We start from the raw sequence: 7076 nt of genomic DNA, 5'->3' as shown, positions 1-7076 counted from the left end.
TCCATTCTTGCCCATGTGCCAGTTGCAATTGAGCCTTTCTTTGAAAATGAGCCTGACTGAATGATCTGATCTGTGGTGTTTAATGGACTTGGGAAGCCAATCCTTGTTGGAAATATGAAACTGAACCCCGTATTTATTGAAAATATCAAATCTACCTTATTCAGCTGACTGATGCATCTCAATGGCAAGAGCATTGCGATAATAAAGGTTTGCAAATCAGAGCTGAATTTGATATTTCCCAAAAAATCAACCTCAATGTTTCACAAATCCGAGATGTTCCAAGAGTTTTCAATGCAGAGGACCAGACTGGATGATGGTAAATATTTGGACATCTCCAAGCACACTGCCTGACACTGGATTGTCCTCCACATTACAAGCTGTCTTATCCTCTTCAGCAATGCACATCTTCAAATGAGAGAAAAGGTCGTCGCGTGTCTGGGTTTCTTCCTGCACAATGGACCTCCAGTTTGTTCCCATTTGTTCACTGCAGTGAAGAGATCACTGCTTTGCTGTCAGATCACAGGCCAAATGTCAGAATTAAAGCAATTGTGGTGATAAGAGTAGCTGGAACATTATTAAGGATCAGAACCAAACTATTGTCAGGAGAAATTTGCTTGGGTTGTGTTTGGAAATAGCAGGGAGTGATTTTAATCTCACGCACCCGACGGGAAACTAATGCGATCAGATCGGCCGTTTGTTTTACACCCCGCCCGATTTCACTTTCGACTGAAATCATTGGAGAGCAAAATCAGGGAAGGTGTAAAACAGGCAGGAAATTCAATCCCGTCAGGTGGGGGAGGTTCAAATTACCCCCAGCATATCTGAACTAGAAGGACAACTACTAAAAATGGCCAAAAGGACCATAAAATAACGATGGAAATTGCCTGAGCAGTTCCACAGCAACACGAATCCCCAAATGGGAAACTTTCTGCTTTCTAACCTCGTACACTATTTATCTACAAAGTACATCTCTACTTATCATCAACAGCAAGCTGCAATATCACTTATTGGAATATGATTGTTTGACTAAGTAAGAGTTTAGCCAAAGAACTACCTGCAGTTATTTTACAAATATAGTATTTTCTTACTTTAAGCAAACCCTTTGAATTTTCTTTTGCCTTTTATTTTTTGTTGTGTGTTTTTTTCTCTTTAGGTCCCTGCACACAACCAAAGCATTCTCAGCTGAGGGAACAGGTGGGCAGCTTGCGCTGACCCTGCCGTTCTACTGTGACCCATGGGGTCTCATCCTCCAAATGGACTTCCTTGTGGGGACACGCTCACTTTCTGTTGACCCCCTCTTTCTTCCCGACAGTCCAGTAGAGATTAAGGATTTGCAGTGTGAGGGAGAATGGGCATAAACCCACATCCCACCATTCTTTGGTGCCATTTGTTGAGCTGGCATGCTGTGCCCGTCTCCGTTAATGACTTCTGATTTCTTCAGTTTTTTGAAGCAGAAACAGTGTCCAGAAAGAGCTACTTGTACTTCAAAAGACTCGAGCCACTCGGCCAAACAGCCACGTGGACTTTCAGTCCAACATATACTCCATCGATCGATCGAGCACTCATTTCATTCATTTAGTAACGGCAGATTTTACTATCTTACACCACATTCTGTGTATTTAGGATAGTTTCTGATGACTATCTGAATTTATGTTGATAAATTATTGGGCGGGTAGAAGTGGTGCGATGCTCAACATTAAGAGTCGGACAGTTTCCGATTCACCAATTGAACACTTTGCTCTCACCAACGTGCGTGGTCCCTTTAAATATGCTGCGCAGTTTCTCTCCCAGCGGCAGGAGCTGGTGAGCGGCCTGCGCGGATCCTCGCCATTGCTGCGCCACCGTGCAGCCACGCACCTTAGGGGCAACATTGGTGTGCGGCCCTCAACAGCTCACCACAACTTGTTCAGTGGCCCTCCAGCCCAAATCATTGCCCACCCATGCCCAAAACCATCTTTAATGGGATTCTGCCTCCTGACGGAGCTGGGAAAGATTTTGCCATTTTTACCACAATTGAGCACCACCTTCTTTTCCAAAGATCTCTGAGCTTCTCTATTGCTGCTTTTGTCTCCCTCAACTGTGGGTGATATTTCTCTCTATTCTCCTGTAAACTGAATTCATCTTGATCTGAACTGGGTTCAATGTAAGACAGTTCAGGGAGTCAGGCATCATTCACCCCTAGACCTACGCTGGCTGGTAAAACCCCAGTCATTTCCTTAGTAAGGATTCCTCTGGTTCCTCGCCATATATTTGTCAGGATACCGAAACCCAGCTTTCTTAAAGCCAACTCCTGGAGGCCCCACTCCCTGAGCCTACAACCTTCAGCAGGGTCAGTGGTGGAGTTCCACAGCAGGAGTGAACCCAACTGTCAGAATGAACATGGTTCAGTCCTGGATGTGATTAACAGCAGCAATAACAGCAGAATCCAACCCCTGCAGTCACTTGTGAACTTGCTGATGTGTCAGCAGGTTGTATGACCGAGTGAATCCCTTCCCACACTCGGAACAGGTGAATGGCCTCTCCCCAGTGTGAGTGCGCTGGTGTCTCAGCAGGATGGAGCTCTGAGTGAATCCCTTCCCACACACTGAGCAGGTGAATGGCCTCTCCCTAGAGTGAACTCGTTGGTATGCCAGCAGGCTGCAGTTCTGAGTGAGTCACTTACCACACACTGAGCAGGTGAACAGCCTCTCCCCGGTGTGAACTCGCTGGTGTGTCAGTAGGTGGGATGAATTTGTGAATCCCTTCCCACACACTGAGCAGGTGAATGGCCTCTCCCCAGTGTGAACTCGCTGGTGTGTCAGAAAGGTGGTTCAATTCGTGAATCCTTTTCTACAGTCAGAGCAGGTGAACGGCCTCTACCCAGAATGAATTCGCTGGTGTGTCAGCAGATCCCTTTTGCTTTTAAAGCTTTTCTCACAGTCAGAACATTTAAAAGGTCTCATGTTTGTGTGAACAAGTTGGTGTCTCAGTAGCTGGGATGACTAAGTGAGTCCCTTCCCACACACGGAGCAGGTGAACGGCCTCTCCCCAGTGTGAATTCGCTGGTGTGTCAGCAGGTCACTTGACTGAGTGAATCCATTCCCACACTCAGAGCAGGTGAACGGTCTCTCCCCGGTGTGACTGCGCCGATGGGTTTCCAGCTGATACGGGTCATCAAATCCTTTCCCACAGTCCCTACATTTCCCCAGTTTCTCCCTGGTGTGACTGCGCTTGTGTTTCGCCAGGCCAGAGGATCGACTGAATCCTCGTCCACACACACAACACGTGTACGGTTTCTCCCCGCTGTGAACTGTGCTTTTTGCTTTCATGTTATGTCTGATGATATTCAGGTCCTGCTGAATTGAGTGACTCTGTCAGATCTTGATGTTTGAGTTAAATATCCTGTCTACAAATCCTCCCCTTCTAATACCCTGTAAAATGAATATAAAACAAGAAAATGGAGCATGAGAGAGAACACACAAAAACACAAAGACAGGTTGTGAAATTGAGCTCAATAAATCTGGGAATTTGTTGGGCCAGTACCAGGAAAAAAGTAATGATGAAAGCTGCCGGATTGTCATTAAAATCCCAACTGGTTCACTAATGTCCCACAGGGGTATGGGGATCGGGCGGGAAAGTCAAGTTGAGGTCGAAGATCAGCCATGATCTTATTGAATGGTGGAGCAGGCTCGAGGGCTGTATGGTCTACTCCTGCTCCTAATTCTTGTGTTCTTATGGAAGGGAACCAGCCACCCTACCTATCCCACGACTTCTACCGCCTAGAAGGAAAAGAGCAGCAGGTGCATGGGAACACCATCATCTGCAAGTCACACACCATCCTGACTTGGACATATATCATCATTCCTTCATTGTCACTGGGTCACAATCCTGGAACTCCATCCCGAACAGCTCTGTGGGAGCACCATCACCACACGGACTGCAGCGGTTCAAGAAGGCAGCTCACCACCACCTGCTCAATGGGAAACTAGGGAGGCCGGTGGGCGCCGCGGGGACTGGAGTGCATTATCACCCCGGCCAATGTGATTTTAATTTAATTTAATAAGTTTTAAAAATTAATCTAGTGTTTTTTTAATCTTCTTTACAGTCCACTTGTTCGGCTGGGAGAGCGGGAGGCTCCACTCGGCGATGCAGAGAGCTCTGTGGATGGAGAAGAATGTCAACCAGAGTCTGCCGGATCTGCACAAACTCTCCACTGGGAGCGCCGACCCTCATCTGTGTGAATTCCTGGAGACCCGCTATCTGGATGAACAAGTAAAGATGACCAAGAAGCTTGGAGATCACATCATTAACTTAAAGAGACTGGGACCCCTGCCTTGTAGGGAATGATGGCTTGTGACTTTGTACAAAGAGCTGAGCCTGAGGTCTGTAAACGTCATTTACTGTAAAAATGTTCAAATATTAAATATTTAAAAATAAACCCGTGGGGACGCGGGCTGCAAACGCCCAAGTGTGGCCCCATTATTAAAACAGTAAAAAAATTAATGCTGGGCCATCCAGCGACGCCCAGATCCTCAGTCCCAGTGACCGCCTCAGAAGAATAGAAGATGGCGGCGCGTAACCCGGGCCTGCAACCGAGAAAAAGCCTCACAGCTGCCGTCCGGTGGAACATAGACCGGGCTGCTGGATCTCATTCGGGCCTGAGGCCGTTCTCCAACTTTATAAACCCTGCGGCATGGCCTACCTGCAGTTTATTAATCTCTGAACCCCGCTCCCGCCGACTAGCAGCTCAGCCCGGCGACCGCGCAGGGCTTTCTTTGTAAAGGCGGTGAGGGACACGTGACCCGGGCCCAGGGGCTGATTGACGGGAGCTTCCGACCAATAGGGAGCGAGTGGGGCGGGGCTGGAGCAACTAGCCGGCGGCGGGTCCTCCAACCAATTGGGGAGCCTGAGGGGCGGAACTTGCGCCGGCTGATTGTCGGATCCGCAGGGCAGCGAGTTTCTCCAGTCCCTTGTTCAGGGCCTGGGGCCAGGGGAGGCTGTGGGCCTTTATTCCCCTCACTGGACACAAGGCTCTTTGGCTCACAACACACAGGCTCAGACTGCAAGACAGACTTTTTAAATTCATCAATAAAAGCAGATAAACCTTGTGCTTCTGTAGAACAAACTTTCTAATATTTGGGAGTAAATGTACAAGTTTTTTTCCCTCTGGGGAATTTATTATTAGTTTCACGAAACAACAACAACCACTTGTATTTATAAAGCGCCTTTAATGTAGTAAAACATCCCAAGGCTGTTCACAGAATCATTATAAAACAAAATTTGACACCGAGCCACATAAGAAGACATTAGGGCAGATGACCAAAAGCTTGGTAAAAGAAGTAGGTTTTAAGGAGCATCTTAAAGAAGGAGGTAGAGAGGCAGAGAGGTTTAGGGAAGGAATTCCAGAGCTTAGGGCCCAGGCAACTGAAGGCACGGTCACCAATGGTGGAGTGATTAAATTGGGGATGCTCAAGAGGCCGGAAATAGAGGAGTGCAGATATCTCGGGAGGTGTGGGGCTGAAAGAAATTACAGAAATAGGGAGGGGCGAGGCCATGGAGGGATTCACTCCACACGGCCTGACCTTCGTCATCTTGTCGATCTTACATACTGTTTATGGATAACAAGCTGGTTACAGAACAGAAAACCGAGAGTAGGGGTTGGGAGTAGCTACTCAGACTGGCAAAAGGTGGGAAGTGGTGTACCACAGGGATTGGTGCTGGGACCACTGTGGTTCATAAATGATTTGGACTCGGGAATCAGAAGTACAATTAATACTGAGGAAGACAAAATGCAAGAAGACATTAATACATTTCAGAATGGGCATATAGTTGGCAAATGAATTTCACTGTAGATCAGTGTGAGGTGGTGTGTTAATGAATTTCACTATAGATCAGTGTGAGGTGGTGTGTTAATGAATTTCACTATAGATCAGCGTGAGGTGGTGTGTTAATGAATTTCACTATAGATCAGTGTGAGGTGATGTGTTAATGAATTTCACTATCGATCAGCGTGAGGTGGTGTGTTTTGGTGGGAAGAATAAGGAGGCCACTCACTATTTGGACAAGAGGGTGAAATTGGGTTGCTTTGTGCGTCCTGTGATATTCAACGGGAGGTTAGCGGCGGCAGTAGCCGGTAGTGCCCCGCGGCATAGCACCACCGGCAATTACGTCATCACCATGCGCAGTGCCCCGGCTGCAACCTTGGGTTGCGCCGCCTGCCCTATCGCCGGACAATATGTCCGACAGGGTCAGGGGTCGTTCCTGCAGCCGTGGCGGCGCCACTTAAAGGCAGGCGTCGGGTGGCAACGTTTTATTTTGGCTGACTGCCAGCACCTGCCCACTTCCCCTTTCTTCTTCGGGGTGTCGGCTGCGATCGCTCAGCCTGACGCTCCTCTTGATCCGACACCCCGCTCCCCGGTGGTCCAGCAGGGCCCCAATGTCTGCAGTGCTAGGCCCCTCCCCTTTAATCAGGGACGGAGGTCTGCTATGATGCTATGAGAGTCATAGAATATGAGAGTAAGCTTGCAGGTAACATAAAAACTGACTGTAAAAGCTTTTATAGATATGTGAAGAGAAAAAGATTGGTGAAGTCAAGCGTAGGTCCCTTGCAGTCAGAATCGGGGGAATTTATAATGGGGAACAAAGAAATGGCTGACCAACTAAATACATATTTTGGTTCTGTCTTCACAAAGGAGGACACAAATAACCTCCCTGAAATACCGGGGAACATAGGGTCTGATGAAAGGGTGGAACTGAAAGAAATCAGTATTTGTAGGGAAATGGTGTTAGGAAAATTGATGGGACTGAAGGCCGATAAATCCCCAGGGCCTGATAATCTACATCCCAGGGTACTTAAGGAAGTGGCCCTAGGAATAGTAGATGCATTGCTGGTCATCTTCCAGAACTCAATAGACTCTGGAACTGTACCCATGGATTGGAGGGTAGCTAATGTTACCCCACTATTCAAAAAAGGTGGCAGAGAAAAAGCGGGGAATTATAGACATCGGTAGTGGGGAAAATGCTAGAGTCCATTATAAAAGATGTAATAGCAGAGCACTTGGAAAGCAGTGACAGGATCGGACAAAGTCAACATGGAT

General features: G+C 47.6%; 1 pseudogene; it reads right to left on the bottom strand.

Moving 5' to 3' along the window:
• Positions 1 to 2438: 2438 nt before the first annotated feature.
• LOC147084108 (uncharacterized) lies at positions 2439 to 3308 on the bottom strand (annotated as a pseudogene).
• Positions 3309 to 7076: the final 3768 nt, after the last annotated feature.

This window comes from Somniosus microcephalus, unplaced genomic scaffold (genome assembly GCF_052327205.1).
Source record: "Somniosus microcephalus isolate GS21.2 unplaced genomic scaffold, FLI_Smic_1.0 scaffold2, whole genome shotgun sequence".
NCBI lineage: Eukaryota > Metazoa > Chordata > Chondrichthyes > Squaliformes > Somniosidae > Somniosus > Somniosus microcephalus.
This window is presented reverse-complemented; position numbering and strand designations above follow the sequence as displayed.